We start from the raw sequence: 16,245 nt of genomic DNA, 5'->3' as shown, positions 1-16,245 counted from the left end.
TGGTAGTGCCACACAGCCCACAGCCCCCTGGTTGGTAGTGTCACACAGCCCCCTGGTAGGTAGTGCCACACAGCCCCCTGGTTGGTAGTTCCATACAGCCCCCTGGTAGGTAGTGCCACACTGCCCACAGCCCCTTGTAGGTAGTGCAAGGACTAAGAAATTACCCTGATAACTGGCGGGCAAGAGTCATTCAAAATAGTGCAGGAGCATACAAAATACCCCGCTTTCCCAGCTATCAAATAAATGTGTGGAAATAAACTAAGATATAACTTTTATTTAGTCTAGCTAAAAGGATTAATCCTTCAGGAGTTTCCCCTGATGTCACTGCCCATATATGGACAGAGATATCAAGCAGCGCTCCAGGAGCGGAATCTCCGGCCACATGGGGATTCCGCTCCTTCAGGGAGCTACAGTGGCACTAGTAGATAGCAGAGTAGGGAGATACCTCCCTGCTCTACTAGTGCCGTCGCTACCGCTATAGCAGCCGCAGCGGCTGCTAGCGTCGCTACCGCCCTCACACCCGGTGTCGCCGCTAGCAGCCGCTCTGGCTGCTACAGCAGTAGGCGACGGCCAAGTGAAGAAGCACCCGGCGGAATGGCGACTGCCTAAGGCCGGCCCTGGGTGCAGTTAGCGAGAGGCTCCTGACCCGCTGGTAGTTGCAACGGCGCCGCGATACACACTTGCAGTGTGGCGGCTGGCGCCCTGTGCGACCGCACTGGTCGAACGTATCTAAGGCCGGCCATGTTTGCACCAATATCTTACTGTGCATGATATGCCATAACACCTCTACACTGTGGGAGAGGAGAATTTTGGCCCCTCAGGGCCCAGATGCCACTACAACTTCTGCCCCCTTTCTAGCTTAGCCACTGTATACATAACTTCTAAAGCAACTATAAAAATCCATAACATTTTAAAACTCTTAATGCGCTGTGCTTGACATAACATGGTTGATCATGGAAGTCATCCTTAGTATTCAGTAACACCTGAACCGCACCTCATCATCCAATATGTCTGCCTCACCTTCTGCATCCCCAGCTGCAAATCCATTCAAGTTATGAGTTAAAACCACATATTCCTTAGGGGTGTTATGTTAAGCAGCCTCTTGATGAGTGTAATTATGCTGGTGCCAACAGTCTGTTTAGCCAATCAAGGAACCACTTGTGGTGAATATATTTAAGCTGTTATTTTTAATTATTGCTCTAAAAAGAATACATTTATCTCATTAGAGGGTTTTATCTACGTGCCACACTTTATTTATTTTTTATTGAATATCAAACCTCAATGTAATGAGACTAATTCCTATTGTATGCTATGAATGACCATGGACTATTATGTCCTTGATAAAGCAGAGACCAATCCAAATCCCACAGAATTCATTCAGTGCCAAACTATGCAGCTAGAAAACTAACGTATGATTATGAAATTCTGATAAATGAAGCTTTGTGGGAATATCCACAGAATTCATGGAATAAGCAAATCTTTTCCGTGAGTCTATAATATGGGAACTGTGATTCATTAGGTCGCATATACTATACTTCTCATTACTTGATCAGGGGCTGGCTGGCAAATTTTAGCCTGGGGGCAAGCACAGAACACTGGCCCAAGAGTAGCGGCCCATTTTAAACCTGTTTACCTCTGCCTACCGTATAAAGACGGTAGAGGTGACTGGGCTTTACCTTTACCCTACCCTCTAAACAAACTCGTCATCCACAGTTCCCATAGGGTAAAAATGCTAGTCTTTGTGCCCCACACAATAAAATTGTCCCCGTCAGTAACCAGGCCCCCTTATTAATAGTACCCCCATATAGTAATGATGCCCACTTTGTGCTGTTATACAGTAATAATGCCCCCTTTGTGTCCCAATACAGCAATAATGCCTCCTTTAGTGCCTGAATTCAGCAATAATGCCTCCTTTGTGTCCCAATACAGCAATAATGCCTGCTTTAGTGCCCCATACAGCAATAATGCCCCTTCATGCCCAAATACAGTAATAATGCCCCCTTTGTGTCCCAGTACAGTAATAATGCCCCCTTTGTGGCCCATATAGTAACAAAGCCTCCATTCGTTTCCCCTTTGTGCCCCAATACAGTGATAATGTTCCCTTTGTGTCCCATATAGTAACAATGCCCCTTGTACCCCAATACAGCAATAATGCCTCCTTTATTGCCTCCACACAGTCATAATGCCCCATTAGTGAACACATTAAAATAATTAGAAAAAAATAGGCTTATAACTTAAAACACATCGAATAAAAAATTTATAATTTTGTAACCCCTTTCCTTTAATGCCTAATGCACACGACCATGTTTTTTTGTCTGTGTGATATCTGCAATTTTGCGGCTAGCACACAGACCTATTCATTTATCTGGCCACATGCGCACGACCGTAAAGTTCACGGATCCGTGGGGGGGGGGGGGGGGCAGCTAGTCCAGGCCACAAAAACTCAGGACATGTCATTTTACGGTCTGTGTTTGTGAAGTTAGCTCGTTGATTGACGCTCGTTTGCTCCTTTCACAAGGAGCTAGTATGGGGATGAGTGCTCGTTACTTTGATTCCTTGTCCCCATATATTTTTATCATGTCGGCAGCACATCTCCCCGTTTACACAGGGAGATGTGCTGCTGACAATGATAATAGTTTCTGCATTTAAAACTGTGAAAAACGTGCTTGTTCATCGGCTGATCGTTACACTGCTTATACAGGGCAATTATCGGGAGCGAGCATTCCTAAAAGTATATGGGGGGGGGGGGGGCACATGACCCCTGACCCAGGATGCCCCTGTACTTGATAAAAATTAACCACATATTTTCCTGCTCTCTGGTTTGATTTCACGTTTAGTTTTTTTTACCAAATCAGTTCGATTTCACCTATAACTACAGATGTAGCCGTCTTTACCTTGACTTTTAATGCATTAAATTAACAGTGGCTAGATCCCTTATGTTAACTTTTCAAATTGCTTTTCAATGGCTTTTGTTGTGTGATATCACGATGCAGCAAGTTTTTAGAGTCAAGATAAAGATGGCTACATCCGTACACCCAAGGTAGTAGGGACAACATATGTGACACAGCGTTGCATCTCTAGAAGAAAGTACTTGTTGCAGTCAAATATATACTGTAATTATATCTGTTCTGTTAGACCATTCTACATATTTGCTACAGATGTTTATGAAGTTGCATTATAATTTTAGCTATACCTATCATACTACGACATTCCTGCAATCTAAAGTAGAGCAGACGAGCACCGGAAAATATGTGTCAGTTCATTGTGTGTTTTTTATATTTTTTATTGATGTACATAGAAGACAGGTGGCCCCACAACAAAATCAAACTGGGCCACTCTTTGTTACCACCATCAATAGAAGGACCTGATGTTTGTTTCTTCCTTCATGCCTTTTCCATAACCCTTGAATCAATTTGCAAAAATGTTAACCATACGTGCTACCCAGTTATATCTTTTTTGACAGTATACAATTTATTTCTTTATTTTTATATCAAATACATACTGTTATCTGTAAGCCTTAGGGCCCATTCACATGAACATAAATCTCGTCTGTGTGCTGTGCGTTAAAGCAACTATTCACACGTGTGAGTTTTCACGCAGCGAGAGTTTGTTGCGTAAAACTCACTGCATGTCCTATATTGGTATGTTTTCATGCACCTAGCCGCCCATTGAAGTCAATGAGTGCGTGAAAACCATGGACAGCACACGGATGCACATCCGTGTGCTGTCCGAGGTTTACGCATCAATTGCATTAAAAAAAATGTAGTGCTTGCGAGTGCGTGAAAAACGCATGCCACTCGCAAAGCACACTGATGCATAACGCAATGCACACGGAAAGATTTACATGCATTTTTTACGCGCGTAAATCTGTCACGCTCGTGTGATTCCAGCCTAAAGGTACTTTTACACTGGCCAGTGCAGTGTTGGCCGGTGCAACAAGCGCTGATCAACGAGACAGCTCGTTGATCGTAGCTCATTTGCTCCTTTTACAAGAAGCTATGTATAGGGATGAGCGCTCGTTACTCCGATCGCTCGTCCCCATACATTTGTATCATGTCGTCAGCATATCTCTGTCACGGTGGGTGTGTGGACCAGCTGGGCCGTACCGCCGTAGCAGGACAGCAGCTGGCCAAACAGGATACCAAGGAAAAGTCAATAGTTCGTATAAGGGTACCTGTGGCAATACAGACCGTAGTGATGGCAGGCTCGGATGGGACCTTGGCAGCATGCAGACACCAGGCGCGGTGAAATACAGCAAGTGTAGTATATGACACAACACGACTCAAACTCTCTATGGCACAGAAACAAGGTAGTATGGGATACGGGATACAAATAGCAGGAACGGGAATACTGGGAACTGGAAAACACTAAGGGACCATTTGCAAAGACTAACACAGGTAAACACAACAAAGCTCAGGCAATGAAAGAAGGGGCAGGGCCCTTCTTAAAGTCCAGGGTGATCGTGGGAGCAATCAGTCAATCTAAAACGTGTGTGCTCTGGCCCATTAAGGCCAGGAATGAGCTCGAGCGCGCACCCTAGTGGTCACTGCAGGACAGGGTGGCCGCATGTGCTGGCATCTCTGGTGAGGAAGACGTCTGCAGGATGATAGAAGTCTGCGGTCTGCGACCGCGGACGTTACAGTGTCCCTGTTTACACAAGGAGATGTGCAGCTAATAACGATATTTTGCACATTTAAAATTATACGATCATCTGGTGAACGAATGTTTGCTCGTTCATCTGCTGATCGCTGCCCTGTTTACACAGGGTAATTATCGGGAATGAGCATTCTTTGAACGCTCGTTTGCCCGATAATTGCCAGTGCAAAAGGGCCTTAACTTATCTAGCTTATCCAGCAGATCAAAAGTTAGAAAGGGAATGGAGCACATGGAAAGCCAGAGGTCAAGAGGGAGTGGATAGACCAGGTCCCCTAGTGGCAGAAGTTGGTATTAAAACGAGTCTGTCTTCCAACTTTGCATGTAAATTGACTCCTCTCTTGCATTTCTTATTTACTTTGTTGAGCTGTTTAACTTCATGACCTTGTTGTCTGGTACATTGCTCTAGTTATCTTATATTGCATACATAGCTGTACATTAGGCACAATTATGTAGTGTTTTCTGGGGCTATGGGTTCATTTCATTTGCATCTGTATGAAGTTTTACTAGTCTCTCAATATGTTTTAAGAATTTCCTCCTGTCACTTAATTTCATTCCAGATTCTAAAATCACACTTGCAGCTTAACTGGCTCAATTCAGTTGTGGTGTACTGTCAAAGATATATGTAAACATGCCCATAGATGTTAATGGACAAACTTATGCCAAAAGGTTGCGCTTTTGCCATACATTTGGCTGGAATATATTGGAATCCCGGAGCCCCAACTGTATGAAAAAGGAAAGTCAACTGCACTTTTCAATACAACTGCATAAAGAAAATCATGGCAAACAAAGTTAATTACGTTTTTTTTCTTTCTTCAATGATAGTCTATGCCAGACATATGCAACTGTAAGGGTATGTGCACACGTAGTGACCAAAAACGTCTGAAAATACAGAGCTGTTTTCAAGGGAAAACAGCCCCTGATTTTCAGACGTTTTTTGAGCAACTCGCGTTTTTCGCTGCGTTTTTTACGTCCGTTTTTGGAGCTGTTTTCATTGGAGTCTATGAGAAAACAGCTCCAAAAACGTCCAAAGAAGTGCCCTGCACTTCTTTTGACGAGGCTGTATTTTTACGCGTCGTCGTTTGACAGCTGTCAAACGACGACGCGTAAATGACAGGTCATCTGCACAGTACGTCGGCAAACCCATTCAAATGAATGGGCAGATGTTTGCCGACGTATTGTAGTCCTATTTTCAGACGTAAAACGAGGCATAATACGCCTCGTTTACGTCTGAAAATAGGTCGTGTGAACCCAGCCTATAGGGCATACATTTGGCGGGACCATACACGGTGAATATTAAATATTACATTAGTCAGATTATGCCAACCATAAGCATTTTACAACTGGACTTGGCATAAGCATGCCTAGATCCGTGCTTCTCAAACTGTGAGGCGGTTCTCACTAGTGAGGTGCCCCCAGTTGTTAGTCAGGTGCAGTTGGGGAGGCAGTTTTGACAAAAGTGATTATATTCTGCACAGGCCTTTCTGTGGTTGCACCAGTCACTGGTTAGCAACATAACTGACTCCATTTAGACTTATTTTAATGTTCTAGTTGGTTCAGGATACAAATCCTATGTAAGCTTTAAAAAAATTGCCATGGGCTATGACCATGTACTGACTGGCAAGGCCCAAGAGTACATAAAGATTGAAAACCTGGTCTAGATATTACTTTTACATACATGTTATGGCATCCCCTGGTGTTCTTTTGATTCCCTCTGTGATGGATGGTCAATTTGCTTATATTCTCTGTATTAAATTACATTGTGAATTATCAAGCAGGATGCTGAATTATACAGAGATATAGTTCACATCCCACCTGCAAAGACTTCCTCCCCCTGTTTCAGGAGATATGTGTGTGTGTGTATATTTATTTATTTATTTATTTATTGTGTTTTTAAAGAATCCATTTAGTGAATAAAATGTATCTGTTGCTTTAAATTAATCATAAGACAAGTATATTAATGCTGATTTTGTTCTTCAACTCACTATATGTCTCTTTGAGTTGTTATTTAACGTTTGATACGGACAAATGTGTGTTAGACCTTGGGGGAGTTGCAATTGTATGACCAGACTATTAATAACAAAGAAAGGAAGTGAGATGAGAATAAAATAGATACTAATTTGGTCTCATGGGAAAGAACAACTAATAAGGATTATTTTATATTCTTGGCAAGAGAAATAGATCAGCTGTTACTTGATGTCAGCATATAATGAAGAATTATAGTAATGCATTTGAAATGTAATATATGTCTGTGATTGGCTCAAATCTGAAATATTCTCATTGTATGCTACTGGCTGAATAAGATACATTTTGTGGCGTGTCTGTTGGAACACTCGTCTAAATTTCAGTCTAATATATTTTGAGCAATTGACTTCCACAACACCTATCTGAACATCCACCTAAAGTGGCAAATGCTCGTGGTTACACATGCTCAGTCCCACCACCCTGATTTTCTGTACATGGGTGAAAGTGATGGGTGAAAGAGTAATTCATACTATTGTGCAGGCCAGCCAATAAGAGTAGGCGCACTAGTAGCGTATTCGTCTTACCAGCACAAAACACATTAGGTGCACTTTCTGAGAATGCATCAAAAGAACACCAGGAGGCACCATAACAAGTATGTATAGTAATATCTACACACAGGAGCATTTTTTTTTTTACGTTTCCAGTTTAAAAATGTATGTTTTGCGTGATCTAACAGAGAAATGTCATATTTAGTTATGGGACAACTCCTTTAAAGCTTAACCAGCTTATCACGATCACAGCTGTAACGTCTATGGCCGTGGAACCGTCGTCCTGACTTACCCTCTGACGGCCGCGGCTATGGATGTGTGAGTTCTCGGCGGCATCTCCCTCCTGAGAGACGCCGGCACTCACTTCCTGGCCCAGACACTGTCTCCCGCAGATGTGTGTGCATGGCCTTAAAGGGCCAGTGTGTGCACAGTTGCAGAAAATCTGCAATTAGCCCAGAATGCTGCTGGACTATAAAAGGGGCTTTGCCCTCTTGATCATTGCCTGAGCATTGTTGTGTTACCTAAAGTTTGTCTTTGCAAATGGTCTCCTAGTGTTTTCCAGTTCCCAGTGTTACCCGTTCCTGCTGCCTGTACCCTGTATCCCGTGCTACCGTGCCTCTGTACCTTCAAGAGTTGGAGTCGTGTTGTGTCTTCCGCTGCATATATTGTGTCACACCCCGCCGGGTGTCTGTCTACTGTCGGAGCCTCATCTTAGCCTGAATCCACCGCTACTGTTTACATTGCCTCAGGTATCCTTTCTGGACTATAGACATTGTATTGTACCTGTTTGGCCAGCTGCTATCCCGCTACGCGGTACGGCCCAGTGGGTCCACACCCCGTGCCGTGACAGTACGCTCAGGCCATGGACCCCTCTGGTCAATTCAAGGGCCTGTCACCCTCCCAAGCCATGCAGGCAGACCTGCGGGACCTGCAAGCATGACAGGATCAACTTCTTGTGGCAGTAGACTCCATGGCACAGCAGCTCGGGGTGCTAGCTCTTTCCTTCTCTGCTCCTGTTCCAGCCTCTCCGATTGATCCTCCTGCTACACCTCCTGGAAGCTCCGGTTCTGATCCTCGGTTCTCGCTGCCACTGCCACTTCGTTTCCATGAAGATGCAAGCACCTGCAGGGGTTTTCTTAACCAGTGTCATATCCACTTCACCCTGAACGCCAGAGCATTTCCTCCAGACGGAGCAAGGATCGCCTTCATTATTTCGTTACTTGCCGGCAAGGCCCTGGCGTGGGCAAACACAATCAGGGAACGACAGGGACCCAAGACCTGAAACTTCCAGGGGTTCGTGCGGTTATTCCGCACTGTGTTCGAGGAGCCTGGACAAGTCTCGTCCGCAGCAACTGCTATGCTGAACCTTCCTCCAGATGGAGCAAGGATCGCCTTCATTATTTCGTTACTTGCCGGCAAGGCCCTGGCGCGGGCAAACACAATCTGGGAACGACAGGGACCCAAGACCCGAAACTTCCAGGGGTTCGTGCGGTGTTTCCGCACTGTGTTCGAAGAGCCTGGACAAGTCTCATCGGCAGCAACTGCTATGCTGAACATTCCTCCAGACGGAGCAAGGATCGCCTTCATTATTTCGTTACTTGCCGGCAAGGCCCTGGCGCGGGCAAACACAATCTGGGAACGACAGGGACCCAAGACCCGAAACTTCGAGGGGTTCGTGCGGTTTTTCCGCACTGTGTTCGAGGAGCCTGGACAAGTCTCGTCGGCAGCAACTGCTATGCTGAACCTTCGCTAGGAGGACGCCTCCATGGGCGAGTACACCATCCAGTTCCGAACCCCGGCAGGAGAGCTGTCCTGGAACAATGAGGCATTGGTAGCTTCCTTCTGGCATGGCCTATCATCCGAGATCCAGGATGAACTTGCTGCTCGGGATCTACCATCTACCTTGGACGACCTGATTCTACTTGCCACCCGAGTGGACATGAGGCTCAGAGAAAGATCCCAAGAGGTTCGACAAGAGAGAAGGCTTCCTAGACTGGTGCCCAACTTCCAGCAACCCCTCTTGCCTTCATCTACTACTCCACCCGAGGTCCCGATGCAAGTGGATCGGCTTAAAATGTCTGTTCAGGAGAAACAGCGCAGGCACACATCTGGACTCTGTCTATATTGCGGCCTCGCTGGCCATGTCGTGCGTCTGTGTCCCCAGAAACCAATAAACTCCAATGCCTAGAATTGGTTGGAGAGACAACACTGGTTTACACCATTTGATAGAAAACTCTCCTCCAAGTTGTTCATCCCTGTGATCATTGTCGCTTGCAAGAGGCCCCATCCGGTCTCTGCCTACCTGGACTCTGGCTCTGCAGCAAATTTCATATGCCAAAACCTTGTGGATCTTCTTCACTGTCCTTCTGGAGAAGCCATTGATCATTGCCTCGGTAAATGGACTGCCGCTGCCTGACCCAATATTGTCTGTGACCAAGCCGCTGAGGCTTCAAGTGGGAGTCCTTCACTCTGAGGTCATCTCCCGTTTGTCCTGCCCAAGGCCGTCAACCCCATGCTGCTGGGTTTGCCTTGGCTCCGTCTACACGCCCTAGTCCTGGATTGGAACTCCGGAGAGGTTCTCCAGTGGGTCCCAAGTGTCTCAACAGCTGTCTGGGGCATATCCATCCGCCTCAGGCTCCTCCACATCAGTCATTGGCAGGGTTGCCTCCTTGTTACTCTCAGTTCTCAGATGTCTTTGACAAGAAGGAAGCGGAGACGTTGCCACCACATCGAGCGTATGATTGTCCTATATACTTGGTTCCTGTTTCGTCCCCTCCTCGCGGTAGAGTATACCCTCTCTCCTTACCTGAAACCCAGTCAATGCCTGCCTATATTAAGGACAATCTAGAGAGGGGCTTCATACGTAAATCCTCATCCCCTCTTTGTCAAGAAAAAAGACGGATCCGTCCGACCCTGCATTGACTACCGGGGTCTCAACCAGATCACTGTAAAGAACAGATACCCATTGCCTTTGATCTCTGAACTGTTTGATCGCATACGGGGGGCAAATTTTTTTTCTAAACTAGACCTGCAGGGGGCCTACAATCTAATCCGGATTCGTCAGGGTGACGAGTGGAAGACTGCATTTAATACACGTGATGGGCACTATGAATACCTGGTTATGCCCTTCGGCCTGTGTAACGCCCCCGCGTTTTTTTAAGAATTTGTCAAGTACATTTTTCGTGTTCTCCTCTATGTCTGTGTTGTGGTGTATCTCGATGAAATATTGATTTTTTTCCCCCAGATCCAGTAACTCATCAGAGACATGTCCGCCAGGTTTTGCTTCAATTAAGGGAGAATCACCTATATGCCAAGCTGGGGAAGTGCGTGTTCGAAAGAAAGTCTCTACCCTTCCTGGGCTATATCATCTCCGATCAGGGTCTCAAAATGGATCCTGAGAAGGTAAAGGCTGTCCTGGAATGGCCACGTCTTCCGCTGCATCTATTGTGTCACACCCCGCCAGGTGTCTGTCTACTGTCGGAGCCTCATCTTAGCCTGAATCCACCGCTACTGTCTACATTGCCTCAGGTATCCTTTCTGGACTATAGACATTCTATTGTACCTGTTTTGCCAGCTGCTAACCTGCTACGCGGTCCACACCCCGCGCCGTGACAACAGCATGATGTAGGATTTCCAGGGTATTCCTAGTCACCACCAAGCAGTCCATCTACGATAAGTGTTCACTTTATATCTGCAAGGTATAAGGCTTCCTTTCGTCTACATTACACTGAGAATATGTAAAGATTTAGAATTTATTTCTTCCAACAGCATATTTGCATTTAAAAATTTCCTGGAGCCTTCAGATTAGGAAATAAGATGTACTAGTGGGCAACATGTACAGTGCAATTATTTTTTTTATTTGTTTTTTTATATTTCTGACAGAGCACTTTAAAATGAGCCAGTAGAAAGATTGCTTTGTATAACTTAGAACTCCCATGTAAGTCATAGTAAGATAATTATAGAAACAGCAGCCCTGGATGAGGACCTCGCTTTGACTGATTGCTATTGTCTGATACCGTTAAAACATCCATGAATCAGCCAGTGAACGCGAAGGGTCACAGCTGACTGCTGAAAATGGAACTACGTCTGTTCTTCATGTCACTGTCACGGTTGGGAAGTGGATGGTGAATCACATCCATTAATGACGTTTGAGGCAGCGAACATTATACGCACATAATTCAGTGTACTGCTTCCCATTCACTCCCACAAAACAGAGACTTTTTTTTTTTTTTTAGATTGGAGGTGCTTAGATTATAAACCGTGTTTATTTCTGGAAAAAGTAGCAATGTTCATACAATTTCTTCAGATTGTTCTGCTATAAATACACTTACAGTTCTGATAAATGATTATAAATCATCTGACCGGATAGAAGAGACATATTACTCAGCATTAATCAATTAAACAATTAGGAGGCCCCAGGTGGCCTTAAATAGAGCCCAAATCCCTTCAGAAAGCGTTACGTATGCAGCAGTGTATATGTATATATATATATATATATATATACACTACCATTCAAAAGTTTAGGGTCACTTAGAAATTTCCTTATTTTTTAAAGAAAAGCACAGTTTTTTCAATGAAGGCAACATTAAATTAATCAGAAATACACTCTATACATTGTTAATGTGCTAAATGACTATTCTAGCTGCAAACGTCTGGTTTTTAATGCAATATCTACATAGGTGTATAGAGGCCCATTTCCAGCAACCATCACTCCAGTGTTCTAATGGTACATTGTGTTTGCTAACTGTGTTAGAAGGCTAATGGATGATTAGAAAACACTTGAAAACCCTTGTGCAATTATGTTAGCACCGCTGTAAACAGTTTTGCTGTTTAGAGGAGCTATAAAACTGACCTTCCTTTGAGCTAGTTGAGAATCTGGAGCATTACATTTGTGGGTTCGATTAAACTCTCAAAATGGCTAGAAAAAGAGAGCTTTCATGTGAAACTCGACAGTCTATTCTTGTTCTTAGAAATGAAGGCTATTCCATGTGAGAAATTTCCAAGAAACTGAAGATTTCCTACAACGGTGTGTACTACTCCCTTCAGAGGACAGCACAAACAGGCTCTAACCAGAGTAGAAAGAGAAGTGGGAGGCCCCGCTGCACAACTGAGCAACAAGACAAGTACATTAGAGTCTCTAGTTTGAGAAATAGACGCCTCACAGGTCCTCAACTGGCAGCTTCATTAAATAGTACCCACAAAACGCCAGTGTCAACGTCTACAGTGAAGAGGCGTGTAAAGGATCACCCAGACACAGCTTCTGTGTCGACGCCCGTGGTTAGTCAGTCTGCACCTGCTCCTAAGTCTGATAGAGTGACTCCTTCGTCTACCACTCAGGCTGGGAGGCTGAGGAGTGGGAGAGCCTATCACAGCCTGGCCAGACGGAGCTAGCTCCCGCCCTCTGTCTATTTATACCTTCATTTCCTGCTTCTCCTTTGCCTGTGATTCTGCTTGTTTCCTGGCTCTGCTGCTGCTGCTTGTACTATTTGTCCTCTGCTTCATATTGACCCTGGCTTTACTGACTACTCTCTTGCTCTGCGTTTGGTACCTCGTACACTCCTGGTTTGACTCGGCTCGTTCACTACTCTTGTTGCTCACGGTGTTGCTGTGGGCATCTGCCCCTTTTCCCTTAGCTTCTTTGTACCCTTGTCTGTCTGTCTGTCGTGCACATAGTGAGAGTAGGGACCGTCGCCCAGTTGTACACCGTCGCCTAGGACGGGCCGTAGCAAGTAGGCAGGGACTGAGTGGCGGGTAGATTAGGGCTCACCTGTCTCCCTACCACGTCATTACATAATCACAGGCCCATATACCTTTTCTACCCTGGTCCCTGACAAAACTATGGATCCCCTTGAGACCCTGGCTCAGCAAATGCAGGGCCTCTCCCTATAGGTTCAAGCCTGACTCAGAGGGGCAACCTGCATGATGCTACCCTGGTAGTGCCCCCCACCTCACCTCTTGAACCCCACCTCAATTTGCCTGACCAGTTCTCAGGGGACCGGAAGACTTTTTTCTCTTTTCGGGAGAGTTGTAGGCTCTATTTCCGTCTAAAGCCCCACTCCTCAGGTTCTGAGAGCCAGCGAGTGGGTATAATTATGTCCCGGCTCAAGGACGGGCCCCAAGAATGGGCCTTCTCCTTGGCTCCCGACGCCCCTGAGCTTTCCTCTGTTGACCTTTTTTTTCTGCTCTCGGGCTCATATATGACGAGACTGACAAGACTGCCTTTGCCGAGAGTCAGCTGGTGACCTTACGTCAGGGTAAGAGACCCGTTGTGGAGTACTGTTCGGACTTTAGGAAGTGGTGTGTAGCTTCTCGGTGGAATGACCCTGCCTTGAGGTGCCAGTTTAGATTGGGTCTGTCGAACGCCCTGAAGGACCTGTTAGTTAGCTATCCCTCTTCTGACTCTCTAGATCAGGTAATGGCTTTAGCGGTACGTCTTGACCGACGTCTCCGGGAACGACGACTTGAACGTTTTTGTGCCTTCTCCTCTGGCTCCCCCATGATGGCTCCCGAGGTGCCTTTGCTTAGTTCTTCCACGGAAAACTCGGATGAACCTATGCAACTCGGGGCCTCCGTGTCACCCCAACTACGTAGAGAGTTCCGCAGGAAGAATGGTCTCTACTTCTACTGTGGGGATGACAAGCATCAAGTGAACAACTGTCCTAGGCGTAAGAATAAGCAGCCGGAAAACTTCCGCGCCTAAGTGACCATCGGGGAGGTCGCTTGGGCGCACAGGTATTTCCAGTGAATATGAAACCTAATAAGATCTTGCTTCCCTTTCAGGTCTCTTTTGGTGGTAGGTCTGCTGCCGACAATGCCTTCGTGGATTCAGGGTCTTCTGCTAATATTATGTCTGTGGAATTTGCTATGTCTCTAGCAATGCCATTGATTGAATTGTCTAAACCTCTCCCGGTAGTGGGCATCGACTCCACTCCTCTTGCTAATGGTTATTTTACGCAGCATACCCCTGTTTTTGAACTCCTTGTTGGCTCCATGCATTTGGAGCAGTGCTCTGTGTTGGTGATGCAGGGATTATCATCCGATTTGGTTTTAGGCCTACCCTGGTTGCAGATGCATAATCCCACGTTTAACTGGAATACTGGGGATCTTACCAAATGGTGTAATGAATGCATGACATCATGTTTTTCTGTTAATTTTATTTCTCTCCCTGAGGAGGTGAACACTCTACCTGAGTTTATTCAGGAGTTCGCTGATGTTTTTTCTAAAAAGGCCTCCGAAGTGTTACCTCCTCAAAGAGAGTACGATTGCGCAATCGATTTAGTACCATGACCTAAGCTCCCTAAGGGTAGGATATTTAATCTCTCTTGTCCCGAACGTGAAGCTATGAGGGAGTATATCCAGGAATGCCTGGCCAAGGGTTACAATCGCCCCTCTACTTCTCTGGTAGGTGCTGGCTTCTTCGTAGGGAAGAAGGATGGTGGTCTTAGGCCGTGCATCGATTACCGAAACTTGAATAAGGTCACTGTAAGGAACCAGTATCCCCTTCCTTTGATTCCTGATCTCTTCAATCAGGTTCAGGGGGCCCAATGGTTCTCTAAGTTTGATCTACGGGGGGCTTATAACCTTATCCGCATCAAAGAGGGGGATGAGTGGAAGACTGCGTTTAACACGCCCGAAGGTCATTTCGAATACCTTGTCATGCCCTTTGGGTTGTGTAATGCTCCCGCGGTCTTCCAGAATTTCATAAATTAGATTTTAAGAGACTACCTGGGGGTATTTCTTGTAGTGTACCTTGATGACATACTTGTGTTTTCCAAGGACTGGTCCTCCCACATTGAGCATGTTAGGAAGGTGCACCAGGTCCTTCGGGAAAACAAACTGTTTGCTAGATCCGAAAAATGTGTTTTCGGGGTGCAAGAGATACAATTTTTGGGTCAAATCCTCACTCCTCATGAATTCCGCATGGACCCTGCCAAGGTCCAGGCTGTGGCTGAATGGGTCCAACCTGCCTCCCTGAAGGCGTTACAGTGCTTCCTGGGGTTTGCTAATTATTACAGGAGATTTATTGCTAACTTCTCGGTCATCGCTAAGCCTCTTACGGATCTCACTCGCAAAGGTGCTGATCTCCTCCACTGGCCTCCTGAGGCGGTCCAGGCTCTTGAGGTCCTTAAGAAGTGCTTTATCTCGGCCCCAGTGCTGACCAAATGGAGCCGTTCATCGTGGAGGTTGACGCCTCCGAGGTGGGAGTGGGTGCTGTCTTGTCCCAGGATACCAGGTCCCTCACCCATCTCCGTCCCTGTGCCTACTTCTCCAGGAAGTTCTCGCCCACTGAGAGTAACTATGACATTGGCAACCGCAAACTCTTAGCCATTAAATGGGCATTTGAAGAGTGGCGCCACTTCCTGGAGGGGGCTAGGCACCAGGTAACGGTCCTTACCGACCACAATAATCTGGATTTCCTAGAATCTGCCCGGAGGCTAAACCCGAGACAAGCTCGATGGGCGATAATTTTTACTAGATTCAACTTTGTGGTCACCTATAGGGCTGGGTCTAAAAATATTAAAGCTGATGCACTGTCGCGTAGCTTCATGGCCAGCCCTCCTTCGGAGGAAGATCCTGCTTGTGTTTGGCCCCCAGGTATAATCATTTCCTCTGTTGATACTGACTTAGTCTCCGAAAGTGCGGCTGATCAAGGTACAGCTCCCGGGAACCTTCCTGAAAACAAGCTGATTGTTCCCCTGCAATTCCGGCTAAGGGTACTCAGGGAAAATCATGACTATGCACTATCTGTCCATCCATGCATCCTGGGTACCAAGCACCTCATTGCCAGAAACTATTGGTGGCCTGGGTTGCCTAAAGACGTTAAGGCCTACCTCGCCGCTTGTGAAATTTGTGCTAGGTCCAAGACTTCCAGGTCCTGACCAGCGGGCTTACTATGTTCTTTGACCATTCCCCTGAGACCTTGGACCCATATCTCCATGGATTTTATCACCGATCTGCCTCCATCTCAAGGCAAGTCGGTGGTGTGGGTTGTAGTAGACCGCTTCAGTAAGATGTGCTACTTTGTGCCCCTCAAAAAACTACCCAATGCTAAGACGTTAGCTACCTTGTTTGTCAAACA

Source organism: Rhinoderma darwinii, chromosome 1 (assembly GCF_050947455.1).
Source record: "Rhinoderma darwinii isolate aRhiDar2 chromosome 1, aRhiDar2.hap1, whole genome shotgun sequence".
NCBI lineage: Eukaryota > Metazoa > Chordata > Amphibia > Anura > Rhinodermatidae > Rhinoderma > Rhinoderma darwinii.
This window is presented reverse-complemented; position numbering follows the sequence as displayed.